Source organism: Podarcis muralis, chromosome 8, assembly GCF_964188315.1.
Source record: "Podarcis muralis chromosome 8, rPodMur119.hap1.1, whole genome shotgun sequence".
Classification (NCBI taxonomy): Eukaryota; Metazoa; Chordata; class Lepidosauria; order Squamata; family Lacertidae; genus Podarcis; species Podarcis muralis.
Genome location: NC_135662.1, coordinates 35,389,839 through 35,407,523, shown reverse-complemented (window position 1 = coordinate 35,407,523; position 17,685 = coordinate 35,389,839). Strand labels below are relative to the sequence as shown.

Below are 17,685 nucleotides of genomic sequence, written 5' to 3'. Positions count from 1 at the left end.
ACCACTAAACACCAACCCAATCTCTAATGTGGGAATATCAGAAAACAATTTTTACTTGGATTGTAATTGAAAACTAATAAAAATTATTATCAAAAAGAAAATATTTTTTACTGAAGCATGGTGGTTTACATTTATACTGCCCATTCACAAATGCATTTTACTGGTAGATGCATTTTTAAGTAAAAAGCGAGCACAAAATGCATGTGCTGGAATGGAGTGAGAAAGAATAGTGTGCAAAGGGATGGAATGGAGGATTGAAATGGGAAGGATAACCCACCCCAAGCTATGCATGTTCCTGGAGAGAGATGGTAGGGCCACGATGATTCACGTAGTACTAACGTCCCCATTGTATTACTACAACTCACTCAACTTGAAGACAGTACAGAGACTGCAGCTAGTGCAAAACAAAGCAGCTGTACTTTTAATAGGCATATCTGCATGGAATCATCTAGCACTGGTCCTCAAAGCATGCACTGGTTGCCTATTTGTCACCAGAACCCTATCCAAAGCTATACAACCCTGAGCTGCTTAGGAGGTGGTTATCTGAAGGAGCACCAAACATTCCTGCTAAGATCTTGAGGTCAGTTGGGGAAGTTCTTTTGGCAGTGCCATTGTTGACTAAGGTCAGGAAATCTATGACTCACCAAAGGCCATTTTCAACAATAACACCCCAGTTCCAGAAGACCTTCCCCTTTTAGCTCCAGCTGAAGACTTTCCTCTTCCACCAGGCCCTCTGAATGCGTTGTGCATATCCCTACACTACATATGTTGTGCTTGTGTAGTTTGGACAAAGAGTTTGGTTTACTGTGATTTATTCATTGTATTTCATTGCTTAGTTTACACGGTGGTTATATTTTAAATTGTTATGATGGGCACCAAATCACTTGCGATAAAAGGCAGGCTATGAATTCCAAAACAACAACAACAATACTTCTCTTCCTTTGAGGCTGATCACGAATATTAGATGTATTATGGTATGCTATATTTAGACTATTCTGTGATGATAAAGCAGACACATCTGCATCTCCAGATACAAGGGGGAGGGGGACGTAATCTGTATAAAAGTTATGTATAGTTCTAACCACAGACAGAGCAAGCACTGCAGAATCAGTTCAGCAACCATGGATTTAACCTTAGATAAACTGAATTCTACAGAGGGACGGGGGTGGCGCTGTGAATAAAACCTCAGCGCCTAGGACTTGCCGATCGCATGGTCGGCGGTTCGAATCCCCATGGCAGGGTGCGCTCCCGTCATTCGGTCCCAGCGCCTGCCAACCTAGCAGTTCGAAAGCACCCCTGGGTGCAAGTAGATAAATAGGGACCGCTTACCAGCGGGAAGGTAAACGGCGTTCCATGTGCTGCGCTGGCTCGCCAGATGCAGCTTCGTCACGCTGGCCACGTGACCCGGAAGTGTCTGCGGACAGCACTGGCTCCCGGCCTCTTGAGTGAGATGAGCGCACAACCCTAGAGTCTGTCAAGACTGGCCTGTACGGGCAGGGGTACCTTTACCTTTACCTTTAAACTGAATTCTAGCTTCACATACACCATGTTTGTCCCCACTTATACAACATGTAAATAAATAAATAAAATGAAATGTGACTGCCCTGCTTCTTTTTGCAAAGGAGAATGCATCAAAACAGCCCCCCAAATATACCATGAAGCACTCTAAGCATTTAACAAGCAGTGTGTGTGTGTGTATGTGTGTAATCTCCACCAAGCCATGACAGTCTCCTTAATTAGCTCATATAATAAACTTTCCTCTGCCAGACACTTTCTGCTATCTTTCTCCTTGTTCATGGAATTGTTGTCACTCAGGTCTGACGTTCCTAACACAGTTGGCAGGGCATTGATAGGGACCTTAATGCCTGACACAAATCATTACCACTAGTGCATTTGTTATAGGTATTTGTAATTGCTCCAAATACTTTATCTATGAACACTAATCATAAGTGCATGAAACATCATCTTCTCTTGTAATGGTAGCATACTTGAAGAAATTAAACATTTTAAGTGCAGGAGCTTACAGGCCTCATAATTAAAGATTTCAAACAGGAGTTGTGCAGTTTCACATGACTGAATGAAGAACAGTGAAGTCTTCTCACTGGCAGCGAAGCTGCTGTACAACAACCCAAAGAAGAGGAGCCACAATAAAATTCCTCCTTGTCAAAAATCCTTAGTAAAGGTTGGGGAAAGCCCCAAAAATGCATCAGTGTCTCTCCCAAGTCACTCCTATGAACAAAAATTGTAATACTGAAAACCTTGTACCTGTGTCCACTTGAGAAAATGAAGTAGGTATGCAGACCAATCTGGAAGTCAAACAGCATATCCAAATGTAAACAGTATGTCCTCCTTGTGTTTTGATTTTCAGGTGGAAATAGCTTCTGGGCATTTCAGCAAAAGCTGGATCATCAGAACTGTTCCTCAGTGAAAATGTTTTTAATCTTATTAGAGACAATGAAGGAGGCCTCTAGAGAAGACTTGGAACTCAATACTGGAATGTGACAGAAGAGTGAGTGGAAGAATGATTGACAGCAGGAAATCAGAATGGAATGTTGGGCAGAGTTTAAAAGGTAGAGGACATTGGTAGAAAGTGTGGGAAAGAGTGGCTGTCAGAGACAAGAGGGAGAGAGATGAGAAAGATAGAGAAAGCAATTGTAAAAGGGTTGGCATGGTTGTTAAGTAGGAAAGCTAGTTCTGTTACAACAGATATTAGAACTCTAGCATTCTATATAACCGGGGTGGAGAACCTCATACTGAATGTGGGACTCCACACCTCTCTCTGGTGCCTGGGATTCTCTCGAGGCCACACCTCCTCCTAACCACGCCCCTCTGCTTCGCATCCTCCCCAAGTATTTTCCACCTTGCTGGGAAGGTACCCTTGAACGATGATAATGCCTCTTTCTTACTCAGCCAGCTCCAAGGCTGGTGGAAGGCATTCAGCAGGCAGCAGGTGGGCTGGGTCAGCGACAGCAGTGGCAGTGGTGGCCGGGCAACACCAAAAGTCATCTGGATCCTCAAAGGTCTCATGGATGGCACAGAGGTGGAAGGCCATGTCTCCCAGCAGTGGCAAACCCAGATTCAGGCACTTGGCAGGCACTTGCCTTGCACCAAGTCTAGCCTGTAGCACAGCCCACTCGGCGGCAGCCAGAAGGTCTGAGAAGGGTACTTCATGGTATGTACTGGCACCTTTTTTCTAGAAAAAAGGCACTGGTTGTGAGCAAACACATATTAAGGTAAGTCTATCTCACAGTGACCCTTTCCTCTCAAGTTTTAAGGGAGAGAATAATACATCAATAGTATGGGGGGGACCCTCCATAGTTAATGTTGCAGCTTTTGAAGATAAAGCCTTCTCAAACATCTCAGTGTGTCATATATCTCATCCCATGTATCTGGTGTGGATGTACATGAGTAAGACTATTAAGATAAATTCCTACTGCTTTCTCTTGTGGCAGAAAGTATTTTCAGGGATGTCTGGAGTCAGCAGAATAACCAAGTGACTGAACTAGTGACTGCCCAGACCCATGTAGGGGATTCCAGGAGAACCACATGGTCCATCAAAAATCAAGCAAGTGAAATCTGATGCTTACATTTTGATGGTCAAGTATGCAACTCATATGCAAGTAGGATACAGGAAGGCACGTCAGTCTCTTACTCATTCTCACCATACAGAAATCTTCCAGTACAAGTCAGGTACTATGCATTTCAATAAACCCTACCTCACAATTGTAATGAATGGAAGAACCAAGCAGAACACCCTGAGTCACTTGGAGGAAAGTTAGAATATAAATACACTAAATAAATAATGCCTATTCAAGTAGGTGATAGTCTAGCTTCTTGCCCATCCTTTTCCTCCAATGGATGGATTTCATGAGCAAGTCTGACTTGCATGGACATTTACACATTAAGGGTCCAAATTTATATGGAGGGCTCTACACAAGGTGGGAGAGAATGGTATTTCCTCCTTGATGTTGCATCCTAACTAATACTTAGAGTAGACCCAGTGAAATCCTGGGCGCGTCCCACTGATTACAAGACGTCTACTTTGAAGCATGAAAAATTCTGGATCCAAACCTTGGATTGGAAGTGATATTTTTAATAAAGCAATTGTTCAAGGTAGGTCAAAACATGTTTTTGATGTTGTTTGGGGTTTAGGTTCCTGCACCCCCATCCCTTTTTTGTTTTGTTTTGTTTAACAATTATGAGCAATCTCTTCAGGGTATTTTTATATGTCAATTCTATCCTTCCTCATGTTAAATGAAGTGAAACCAGTGAGACCTCAGGCATCTAGCTGCATCACTAAGCAAGAATTGAGTTAGTAATTTCCTTTTTTAAAAAATCTAGACAGTAACAACAAAAATACTGTGCCACCATAACTTATAGTTTGTGATAAGGGGGGGAAATGACTTCCTGATTCCAAACTGGGTCACCGCATCACAATACTGAGGAGTTTGGATTTAAAAAATAAAGAACATGGAGATTAAGATTGAGCTAATGGATTAATGCACAGATTCTTTTCTATCCTTCATTGTCTCGGCTGACATTGGACAACAATGGAATAGAGTCTCGCATTAGTAACAGGATAAAATAAGATAGTTCAGTTTAGGTAACTGTTAGCTTTCCAGAAGCCACAGGCAGAGATTTTATAATAGCTGCATTCTATTTATTTCAAGTCCATCATTGTTTTCCAGAGCACAAGCAATACATTTTTTGTCCAAAATTGCCTGAGAAATAGAAGATTTCTGAATCAGAATGTTCCTCCAAAGTGCCTCTACCATTCTAGCTGAAAGTAATGTAGGCTGTCATACTGACATTAAAGTGTGTGTGTGTGTGTGTGTGTGTGTGTGAGAGAGAGAGAGAGAGAGAGAGAGAGAGAGAGAGAGAGAGAGATTTTGTCCATCTGTTTTGGCTTTTGCATACAGAGAGTAGGTGAATGTTCCCAAACAGATGAATTTTTTAAGGTAAAATCTAATCTTACAAAAAGAAACTCTCAGAATCCTAGATGCAAACATGTACCTCTTTTGTTATAAGCCATATTGTGAAACCTGTGCCAATTATCTGAGGGTAAATCCATTGGTGAGCTTTCTTGCACTAGTCCACCCATTGGAATGAGACAGGGGCAGATTCACAGTGCTGAAGACTTGTGTGAGGACCTCCCTATCAAGGAACCAACCTTAATAAAACCAGGTTAAAACACAGGCCAGATTCCTGCATGGTTTAGGGGCATGGAACTGCTTCATGACCTTACCTCAATTCACATTCACACTGTACATTTAAAGCACACAGCTTTCCTCCCTAGTCTTCCTGGGAAAGACTCTCCTCCCTGAAAGAGAGGGGAGTGGTTGTGGGCGGGAGCCTGAACACCGCTCCTAGCAGGGGGCGTTGCCCCCTGCCTCCAGCTCACCTGGCTGGCACTCACGCCCCCCCGGTGGCCATCCAACCAGGTGCCATGGGGGGGGCGTGTCCAGCAGCCTTTATGCTGCAGTGCCAGCCTTTCCCTGGCCTCATTTCTCTTTGTCGTCCTGTGCGAGTCTACAATGGGGAATCTCTATGGCAGGATGTCTTGAATCTGTCATCAGACTTCCAGGTCCAATCGGACGCGGCTGGGTCCTTAGGCTTTGGCTTGTACTTCAAGGGGCGCTGGTGTGCACTACGATGGCCGACGGCAAGGCAAGGTCAGGCCATCACGTGGGATCTCACCTTTCTTGAGTTCTTTCCAATGGTGGTGGCCGTTCACATCTGGACGGAAGATTTTCGAGATCACCGTGTGTGCTTCAGGACCGACAACCTGGCGGTCGTGAACATTCTAGCCAGGCAGTCATCTTGGTCTGAGAGGATCTCCTCCCTTCTGCGGGCGTTCGTCCTCCGGTGCCTTGAGTACGACGTAATATTTTCAGCCAAATTCGTACCCAGAGCCAATAATGACATAGCCGATGCCACCTGGAGCACAACTGTTTCCCGAACCCTTTCTGGAGCACCTGTGGAACGTGGGAGACGCAAAGTGATACAGGGAGTATTGGCATCCGTGGCACCCTCCACTCTCAGGTCCTACAAGAAGGCCTGGTGTGATTTCCTTGGTTTCAGGTCTGGGTTATCTGGGCTCTCACATGATGTACCTCCTACCACTGACGATGTCTTGCAGTACCTTTCCCATCTCGATGATTTGGGACGTGCTCCTAAAGCCTTAATGATTCACGTAGCTGCCATCAGCTTCTTTTCAAAAGCTACATTTGCTCATGACCCGGGTAGTGACTTCTTGATCTGTAGAGCCATTGAGGGTTGGGGCAGGTTACAACCTCACAGGGCCGAGGGCCATAAGCCGATTTCTTACGGGTTGTTATCACAGATACGCATAAAACTCAGGTCAATTTGCTGGTCCAGGTTCGAAGCACGTCTCTTTTCCGCAGCATATGCTATCACCTTTTTGGCGTACTTAGAGTTGGTGAGGTGGTGTTTGAAGTTAGTGCACGAGGTTCAGCATGCGGCCTCCTGTGCGAGGACGTGCAGTTGTCCGATTCTAACGTGACAGTGCGTATACATCAGTCCAAGACTGATCAGGCGGGTAAGGGTGTCCTAGTTAAGCTCACGGCGTTGGCACAGCAGGGCCCATGCCCTGTAGAGGACACTAGGCGGTACCTCTACCTCAGACCGCCCGGCCCGGGTCCGTTTCTGGTCCATGAAGATGGGTCACCCTTGTTGAGGCACCAATTCACCAGAGTACTTCGCAAGGCTATTGAGGCTTGTGGTCTATCCTCCCAGGAGTACGCTGCGCACTCATTTAGGATTGGCGCCGCAACCACGGCCGCGCACCTGGGGCTACCGGCGGACAGGATCAAAGAAATGGGCCGGTGGAAATCCAATGCTTATAAGTCTAATATGCGACCTGCAGCTTTACCCTACTTATCTGCCTTTTATTTTCTGTCTTTTACCCCCAGCTATGCTCAGGAGAAGCATGTGGATTTGCAGCCACAGTATAGTTCATTGGGCCCGCGTACGAGCGGTGAGCTGCGGCCTTGCACACAATCTTGGCCTTCCACATGGTGTTTGAGTTTCCTGGTTTTCGAGAAGAGGCATGCGTTGGGAGGAGCTTATGCCATTGCTGTGGGAGAAAGTAGCCAAGTTCGGCCCTCCCGACATCCTTGTAATTCATTTGGGGGAGAATGACCTCGCTAACAGAAGGAGTGTGGACTTGTTGTGGAGCATAAAAAGAGACTTGAATGCATTTGTAGCCTTGTGTCCCAGAACAACGGTGTTCTGGTCCTCCTTCTTGAAATGAACTGTTTGGCGCGGTGCGCAAAGCTGTATGGCCATTGAAAGAACCAGGAAACTCGTAAATTGGGCGGTAGCCCGTTGGGTGCGCTTTATGTATGGCCGAGTCATTTATCATGACCGTATCCGGATCAGCGACCAAGCTTTATACCGGAATGACGGCGTCCACTTATCGGATCTGGGGAACGACATTTGGTTAGCTAGTGTCAGCAAAAGCATCTGGGATTGGTTGCAGCTTTGAAGGTATTGGCAGCGAGCCTTTAGCTCGGGTGGCAGCGAGCCTTTAGCTCGGGTGGCGGTTAGGCATTGGAATAATGTGTTGTGGTGTGTCGAAGTGCTAGTCTTCAATCTCTAGGGGTATTCCGCTAAAGGAATCTGGCGGTCGTGTATTCCGTCCGAAGGCTGCTTGGCGGGAGGCCATGGCACGACCCTCGGTGACATCAGGGGTGAGCCTATAGTTGGATTAGCATCAACAGGTGATGAACCCCTGGTGAATAAACCCACTTGTTTCGCGATCCAATGCCTAAGCCAATACCTTTTCATTGCTGTAATCAATAAAGTTGTGGCCTTTTCTAGCCCATTAACCTTATATCACGTGTCCCTGTGTCTTCATTTTACTTCGCGGGGGTCGGGTCCTCGAACCACAACTTGTAGTTATCAAGTGTGCTGGGAATTGTAGGTCTGTGAGAGATAAACTGCATTTCCCAGTATTCTTTAGTTTAGAGGAAGCCATTACTGTTTAAGCAGTATGTTTATGCTGCAGATGTGGCCTAGCTAAAGAAAGTCTCCTGTCTTCCAACTTTTGCTAAGCAGTACAAGGAATGAAACATCAAGAAGAGTTGTTTTCCATCCCTTTGGAATAATTATTCCCCCAATACTACAGGTGAGTGTGACTGCAAAAGCATCTGCAACATAGTTTCACATTCTGCATTAATAAAGCTTCAGGGCAATAAAAAATTAAATAAAGATTCATAAACATCTCCTTCATGTACTAGTGAGAGCGATCAAATGAAAAAGCTTTGAGATTCCTGTGAGGAAGACATGACTTAACTGCATATTTTTTCCCCTGTAATTACAAAAGATCTATCACCAAAGCTTACCCTTTTTTCTTTCCAGAGAAAGAAATCAGTGATGTGATAATAAAGACTGACCTCATTATGTAAGCAAGTCACAGATAAGATGCACTCAATTTATCATAAACATCCAGAGGGCAAAGAAAGGGCAAGTTTACACTGGAATTACTTGGCCTCTTATTTTTATAGATGCATATATATTTTTTCTTATTGAAATATTTTGTATTTAAAAATTCATACTTGAAGAGGGGATGTCATTTGAGTGCTGACAGGTAATGCTTTTAGGCACATCAGACCTCTATAATTAGGAAACTGGGCTACAATTTTTGACCTTTTTTTCTAGGAAAGAGCCTTGATCATATATGAACTAAGCAGTTTATTTTTTCATATGTAGAGAACATGGGATCAAGATTAAGGGCCCATCCGATACTGTTCCTCCTCCACAATCTACTCTGAAAGCAGGCTTTTTCTCAACCAAAACTCACCAGAACTTAGGTGTAGGACAAATCAAATAAGGGAGGTGTTTTTGTGAACACTCTCCCCGCCCCCAAAAAAGCATCCAGTTGGGGTTGACTGGAAGCAAGTTTTCAATGTAGCTCATTTGGAGTGAGAGTAGGGCTCCTTTCCCTTGTTCTGCATTGGCTATGTCATAATCAGATAGCCAAGTAAGATTGGCTAAGTGCTGACACCACAATATCATAATTTTTGATTGGCTCGGATCATATAGCCAGGAAGAAGAAACTTATTTCAGGAAAACGAGGACCAGAACAGCAGCTGCATACTGCAAATATTAGCCAACAGGCGTACACAAAAGAGAAATATGTTGGGTCAGTGGATGTTTCCCCCTTTTTCTGGAGAATATTGGGCTCAGTCCTATTGCAATGCAGTGGGATTTTTCTAGGCATAGGTTCTTGGCAGGGTTCATCAGGGGCTCCTTGGCAGACAAGTTGAAAATGATAAGTGTTCCCTTGAAGGTAAAAAGTTTGAAAACCTTGACTGCTGTGCATAGCATACTTAACATATTACACAATTTCTGCCATCCTGTACTTAAAATATGAACTGCTTTTTTGTTCCTAAACAGTTTGTTCCCTGTCCAATTTGGCTTTGTGTACGCACACATGGGGAAAATTAGATAGGAAAAAGTGGCACAGACAAGTAAGTAATGCAGCAAAGGGAAAAATACAGAGAGAGGAAAGGCTGCTTCCTCAGCCTTTAATTGCTCTTTAATGGGCAAGGTTGAAAACTGCAGCATACATTAATACTGCAGCCAAATTTTATACTATCAGCATTACTGCCTGAACTGTTCTTAAAGAATACTCGCAAATTGTCAAGAGACAACCTGTCCCACCCCAATTGCAAATGGATTTTGTACATCACCTCTACCAAATGTAATAATGCTGGAAGGTTAAAGAGAACTCTGTAGGTTGCAGATCTGCTTTCTTCTGGCTCCCATGAGAAAGAGAGAGGGATAACATTAGCAGAAAAGTCATTCATCTGGAGTGGCAGGAGGAAATGGGATCCCACTGGCCTTGTCACTCATCTCAGCAAAAATGGCACTGATTATGGGGGGCCACAAATATTGCAAATGTGAGAGGCACAAAGAGCAGTTGGGAATCTGCAAGTAGAGTGTTGATTCCTACAAGGGACTAGACTCAACTCAAGGACTCTAATGCTTTCCTCATCTTCAGTATTTCTGAAAAATGCATTTTATATCTCATCCAAGCACAATATTAGGAATCCTCTGAAAGACAGAAATGAAAAAGCAGAAGCGAAAGAGAGAATTAAAAGTAATCTGGACAAAGCTAAAGCTCCAATCTGTTTTCCATATCAAGGAATAGTCTTAGAACATGTAAGGTAATAATAGATTAAAAAGTGCCTCTGAGGATATGCAAAGTACCATCACTCACTGCTGAATAGTTCTACAAGCTTTATATCTGAGATAAGGAGTGGGGGGGGGGGAGGCAGGGCTTCTCTATTAAAACATGTGTACCAGGAATGAATTATAACCTGCTTTTCACACATGCAAACCTTTACGTGTCTGAAAGCCAGCAAGGATCAGGCTACGCTTTATTTGAGACCTACAAGTTCTCAGTTGGTTTCTTGGCTTACTTCAAAGTGCTGCTATTTTAGGGTTAGGGTGACTTTCCACTACACACACACACACACACACACACACACCCCTTCTGAAGTGCCCCCTATGCATGTCTGCTATTGAAGGCCTTCACTGAACAATTACCATTGGAACATGGGAACTGAGCAACCCTGTTGAAACAGGATATCTGAAGGACCATGTAACTCCACACAATTCTGCCTGAATTATCAGATCATCAAAGCCCTGCTCTGAGTAACACATTATTGAAATGAGGCTGATGGTCACAAGGGACAAGACCTTTTTCTTGGTGGCACCTTGAAAAATGGAACTCTCTCATCTTCGCCCATAAGAGTTAAGACCTTCCATTTTAAGAAACCCTTCAGGGGAAAAGACAAAAGTCTATTATTATTTTCTGTTTGCTGCTAGTTTTTTAAATGTTGTAGGAAAAATATTTTGTTCATATTGTTAGTCTATTTTTTTATACATTATGGATGGCTGTCTTAGGTTTTACTCTTTTATTGCGATTATATCCTACTATCTTTTAATTTCTCTTATGTTTTAGTTTCCCTTACTGTTAACTGCCTTGGAGGTCTATTATCAAACAGAAAGGTGAAATATAATATTTTAAATTTTAAGAAGTCCATGGAAAGCATGTTGATGGAATGAAATTATTCATGATAGTTATTCATTTATAACTGTAACACACTAGTGACATACAGAAGAGGAAAACATATTAAAAACGAACTGCTCATAAAATAACAATACCACCTGTGTTCTTTGTTCAAGCAGTCCAATCTTCTACAACATACTTTATAAAAAATAATATTCTTTTTACATGGAGCTTAAAACAAAGTCTATTTTAAGAAGATTAACTGACAATTTAATGGATTGCACCAAAGATTGCTTTAATTTGCAAATAATCTCCTAAATGTAATGAAATCTCTAAAGCAACATGCAAAGTATTCTGGGCCCACAAATAATGAGCTATTGATTCTTTTGTTATGAAATTGTTCTGCTGGGTGGCAAAATACCTTTAGGCCACAGTGTATTACATGAGCAAATTATAGTACCTGATGCTGACAGTGAAGAAATGACAGCAAAGTTTTTCTCATTAAAATCCATGCTGGGGGCGGGGGGGGATGTAAAAACTAAATTTGTGGACTTCTCTTCCCCTTTCAGCAAACTAGTACATAGGAAATAATTGACTAAGAAGATCAGAATGTGAGCTATTGTTTTTAAAGGGTTAATCCTTATATCTATGTGTAAAAATGTGTAGAAAATGTTGCCAGTGTGCGAATGATTCTGATGTTTAAGGCTCTGATCCAAGTAAAAGTTATGCTTAAATCTCATTGAAATCAGTGGAATGAGTTAGCCACCACCCATTGATAATATTCCCCTTGATAGAATGTTCTGCCTGTACATCTGAGTGTGGGTGAAATACTCAATCGTACTTAAATGTGACTAATTTCAGCAGGACAGGGACCTTTAACAGGTCAGAACTTTAACTATTTGTGGTATGCGTAAAACGCTACTTCATTGAAAACGTTTGTGTCATGTCCTCCTTCTAAGGGCAGTGCACGGTAACCCTATGGCATATTCATAGCAATCCTGCAGAATATATTTGGATGAGCATCACTATCATGCCAAACGATTTTCATTCTAGCTACACTTACAGGCCGCCTTCACACACGAAGCTCGTAGATGCTTCCGTATTGCGCAATCCCATGCTACAAGGCAGCACATACAAATAATGTGGCCTCATGGAAGAGGCCGGCCACTTAGATCTTTTCCACCTAATAGGGACCACCCCTCCTGTCAAAGTGCCTCATGCTACTGACCTCATCCACGTCATCAAGGTACTTACCAGGTCTGCCTTGCAATGTGGGAGTACACTGTATGAAAGCACATTGCACAATGCTAGGCATGTGTGTGAAGCGGCCAAGAAAACTCCTCTACCTGATCACCTGATTTGGCTGTGAGCCTTTGAACACAGCATTGCAGCCTATGATATGATCTTTGGTTATTGCCTCCAACAGCCTTACCGTATTCGTCTGTAATATGTAATCAATATGTTGTCAACATCGTTTACATCCTTGAGATTATCTCACTACCACCAATAATGATCACATACTATTGTTCTTGCCACAAATTGCCATGCACTTTTTCAATAGGCGCATAGCAGTTTTCAGAAGTTACTAGTATTTCAACCATCCGACCATGCACAATTAGTAGTTTCTAGCTGTACCCAATGGAAGAAATGGAGGCAGTGAGAGATTTTACTTTCTTGGGCTCCATGATCACTGCAGATGGTGACACCAGTCACGAAATTAAAACACGCCTGCTTCTTGGGAGAAAAGCAATGACAAACCTAGACAGCATCTTTAAAAGTAGAGACATCACCTTGCCGACAAAGGTCCGTATAGTTAAAGCTATGGTTTTCCCAGTAGTGATGTATGGAAGTGAGAGCTGGACCATAAAGAAGGCTGATTGCCGAAGTATTGATGCTTTTGAATTATGGTGCTGGAGAAGACTCTTGAGAGTCCCATGGACTGCAAGAAGATCAAACCTATCCATTCTTAAGGAAATCAGCCCTGAGTGCTCACTGGAAAGACAGATCCTAAAGCTGAGGCTCCAATACTTTGGCCACCTCATGAGAAGAGAAGACTCCCTGGAAAAGACCCTGATGTTGGGAAAGATGGAGGGCACAAGGAGAAGGGGACGACAGAGGATGAGGTGGTTGGACAGTGTTCTCGAAGCTACCAGCATGAGTTTGACCAAACTGCAGGAGTGCCTGGCGTGCTCTGGTCCATGGGGTCACAAAGAGTCGAACACGACTGAATGACTAAACAACAACAACAAAGCTGTACCCACTTACTGATGATGTGTTCCTTGGCCAAACCTCTAGCTAACATCAGCCTGATAGGGGCTTTTTCTTCTTTGACCAGGGTTCCCATCCACATGGAGGAAACCCTACATACACATAAGTCCCCCCCTTCAAACTTACACTGATTATGCGTCATCAAAAGGGCAGGGCTACCAATATATACATCTGTGGTCCTTTCTTGTCTTCAGTACCCACAAATATATCTCAACAGAGCTATTGATTTCAAAGTAAGCAGTCCTGGGAGGACAGCCACACATTATGTTTAAAATGTTACACGGGGTGTTTTATTCCTCTCTAGCTTCCGACCGCATAGAGAAGCTCATGTGCTGCAAAGTCCATTGCTACATGTTACTCCCGTAGCATGCATCTGCATATCATAATAACAAAATGAAGTTTCCATAAAAAAGCTGCCCTAATTCAGGGAGTAGTTCCTACAGAATGTTTTCTTATAGAAAACAAATAAATTTAAAAGCTTTCTTTTCCCCAGTACTAACAGAATGAAATTGTTGGCCTGCTGTGAATGCTGTGAACAGAATGCAGGTGATGAAATAAATTAGGACTCATTTTTACTTGTCTTTGCATTACATCTGCATGACTTTCAGTGTCAACAATGCATTTATGAGCCCTGAGCTAACGTTGCATTTGGTCCTGCATTATTTTTCCTGCATAAAAGCATTAAGAAATACAGTCAACAATTTGAAAGCATAAAGAAATGGTTTTTAACTCTCTTTTTTAGCAGCTCAGAATAATGTTTAAAAAGCCTTCGATCTCAGATATCAAGAGGCGTTTGGAGGGTCCCCAATGATTATAGGGCATTTCCATATAGCCTGACATGTTAAGGTGAAAAATTTGCAAGGACAGTCTCACCATCTGTCATCAGCTGGGCTTCCTGACACTGAGGGCTGCTCTGAAATGGTCAGTGGGCCTCATGCATAACAAAGACCTTCCTCCTCAGCTTTGTTTGCATTTTGACTTGGCCCATAATCCTTCAACCAAACGAAAAAGAAAGATTTTTCAAAAAGGAGAATTTCAAGTGCTGCCACTTTAGGAAATATCATCTAAAAATAATGAAGAATTAATTTTGAAATGCATCATGAGCCACAACTCATGTGCCACAAGCCAAAGAAATAGTATTGATAACCCTTTCTAAATAAAAGTGAGTAGTACTCAAGATCACTGTTCAGGAGATTTTAGTGCTACTTGACTGTGCTACTAAAATCCAAAAGTAAGAGAAACAAGTAAGAGAATGCTGAGATTGCCTGTTAAGCCTGCAATCTTATGCACACTTACCTGGGAGTAAGTCTCATTGAACGTAATAGACTTTACTTCTGGATTGCACTAATATAGCACTGGAAATCTAGGGGCAAAGGGACTAAGCACTCTTCTGTAAGGACCGTTGAACATGTTTTAAAAATAAATAAAATATCTGGTATTAAAATACAGAAATAGGATGATTTTATTGACAATTCAGACTCAAAGCATGGTGGGCAAATAAAGGCATCATTTCTGTGTACGTAGGGTCGCTTTTTAAAATTGGAAGCATTAGATGTACACTCTAGAATGGGAGAGGGCAGAATGTAGAACTTAGAGCTAAAGAAACCAAAATAGTAGAGGATTTCTGCAGTGAAAGGAAACCTTTGCTGATGCTCACAGTTCCTGTTCTCACCCAAATTTAAGACTACAGGCTCCTCCAGATGACCTATTTATTGAGTGTAAAGCTTATGGATAGGTCAGATTATCGCATATCTTTATTGAGCATTCATACTGATTTGTTTGTGTATCATTTATATGCAAACGAGCATTCATCTTGCATTAATCCTGATTTCCTAATGTAATGATTACACAGCTTCCCATTAGCACCTTAGAGACCACCTAAGTTTGTTCTGGGTATAAGCTTTCATGTGCATGCACACTTCTTATACCCAGAACAAACTTAGTTAGTCTCTAAGGTGCTACTGGACATTTTTTTTATTTATTTCGACTGCGTCAGACCAACACGGCTACCTACCTGAATCTAGCTACCCATTAGTCATTCATGCATCCCACATTTTCCAGTGTAGTTTCCTATCACTTTCCAAACTGCAAACAGTTTTGTTTTGTTTTGTTTTGTTTTGAAGTGGGTTTGTTGTGGTAGGGCAATAGAGCACTTTGATCCACTTTTAATTGTTCAAACCTAACAGTCAGTTTGCACTTGCATCCCTCCTGTGAAATACTGACAGTCCAGACTCAGGAGGCAGCTTAAATGGCTGTTCCTGTCACAATAGTATAGTAGAGACTGCTAAAACTATCAGTGTTGTTGTACACATGACACTCCAAACTGAGCTAGACATACTAACAGAGGGCAGGGAAGGATCCATTTCCCCAAGAGCAAAATATTGTGACTTGAATGCTGGAAAATTCAACTTTCTACAGTGCGTGAAAAGACTTTGGGCCCTTTGTAGCAATGAACAACTGTGCATTGTTGAGCAATAAAATATCAGCTCATTTGTATAGTCATTCCAATAATGGTGTCAATATATATTTCAGAGCCCAAGTCAAAGGTAACTTGCTATTATCATGATGTTCAAGGGTTGCCACTATGATATAATAATTCATATATAAAAGGATTGTGGTTAAAACTAATTCAGTACTTACAAGAAGGAATTGGAGGAAAATTGCAAAAAGTCACACACAAAATATTTCCTGCACTTTAGTGTTTGGAAAATGAAGAACTAATAAAACACATGCCCCTTTTCCCAAACATTCAATTATTAGCAGATGGTCATCCATTGTCAGATACTCATTCATATATAGGATTTTTTTTTTACCCTAATCTATCATTTTTTTCTGTTAATAAACAAAGGTTCAAAATGACCCAAGGGTCAATTTTTCCTTCAGTACACACAAATACCCTTGATGAGAGGGAGAATTACATATATAAGGAATGGTGAATAAATCCCTTAGGATCTAGCATTGCTTTCAGCTGTGTACCTCATCTCAAGAATAAGTCAATCATCTACATGGCTCACTCTGGCTTCTCTCTCATATGTTTAATTCCACTGAGATATTTGGCTGAGCATAAATCCTGAGCTCTACAGCTCTTGATTTATACATACAACTTCAGCTGTCTGAGTTTCATGTATACTGAAGAGAGCCTAGGAAACTAAAGCATCTTACATTTAGGGTACCGGTATATATCGAGAAGGGATGTGGGTGGCACTGTGGGTTAAACCACAGAGCCTAGGACTTGCCGATCAGAAGGTCGGCAGTTTGAATCCCGCGACGGGGTGAGCTCCCGTTGCTTGGTCCCTGCTCCTGCCAACCTAGCAGTTCGAAAACACATCAAAGTGCAAGTAGATAAATAGGTACCGCTCCTGCAGGAAGGTAAACGGCATTTCCGTGCACTGCTCTGGTTTGCCAGAAGTGCTGGCCACATGACCCGGAAGCTGTACACCGGCTCCCTCGGCCAATAAAGCGAGATGAGCGCCGCAACCCCAGAGTTGGCCATGACTGGGCCTAATAGTCAGGGGACCCCTTTACGTTTATATATCGAGAGGCAAAAAATCTGGACCTATAGATTTTAGCCAAAAAGAAATAAGGACATCATAGGTGACACAATTTGATGAATCTCAATTTTGACCTCTTGGCTAGATGAAATCTAATTCTAATTCAGCAAATGTGATCATGGAAATCATGGATGGACCTCTCTCTCAGTCCTGATAAGCATACTACAGACATGGAGACAACTGTCCTCAGCACCAAGTCATGATGACTTCAGTTGCAAGCTCTCTTCTTCTTCCATGAAAACAGATGGTATTGCTGATTATCTGACTGGAACTATATGTGCACCTTCTTGGATTCTGGTTGAGGCTTTTTTCATAGTGGAAATCTTGCAAACAACATCCATTTACATGTGGAGTCTCCTCTTGCATCAAGAGCTGTGTGTGCAGGATCCTGCTTCCAGGCCCATGCAGAGGGAGGACACAGACAGGTGTACTTGCCCCAGGACTAGGAGGACTAAGCTGGGCTGGGGGCCCTTTTTTGTTTGAGTTTATAACTTTATTCGAACAAGGCTCCCACCTTGATCCTCAGACAAGCTCTGGACGGGCCTGCCCGCTTCTCAAAGCAGTGTATATATTCAGTTGCAGCAGAGGATAAAGCTACAACACTATGCATACTTTCTAGGAAGGAATCCAGGAAGTTAATTAGAACTTCCTTCTGTATAAATATGTTTAGGATAATCAACCAAGAGTCTTAAGGTGCCTTAAAGATAGGGATGTACAATTTTCACCTTCTAAAATGTTGCTTTTAACCTTCTTCTACATGAAAAATAAAGACTGGTAAATTAAATCCAGATTAAGAACCATTTGCCTAAGGCAGAAAGGAAAATA

General features: G+C 42.4%; 1 long non-coding RNA gene and 1 pseudogene across 10 annotated transcripts in view; one reads left to right on the top strand and one right to left on the bottom strand.

The window, feature by feature from the left end:
• The window catches only part of LOC114600563 (uncharacterized), a 261,139-nt gene that overhangs the window by 161,056 nt on the left and 82,398 nt on the right, over nucleotides 1–17,685 (bottom strand). The window lies entirely within an intron of this gene.
• LOC144328798 (uncharacterized) lies at nucleotides 6,556–7,532 on the top strand (annotated as a pseudogene).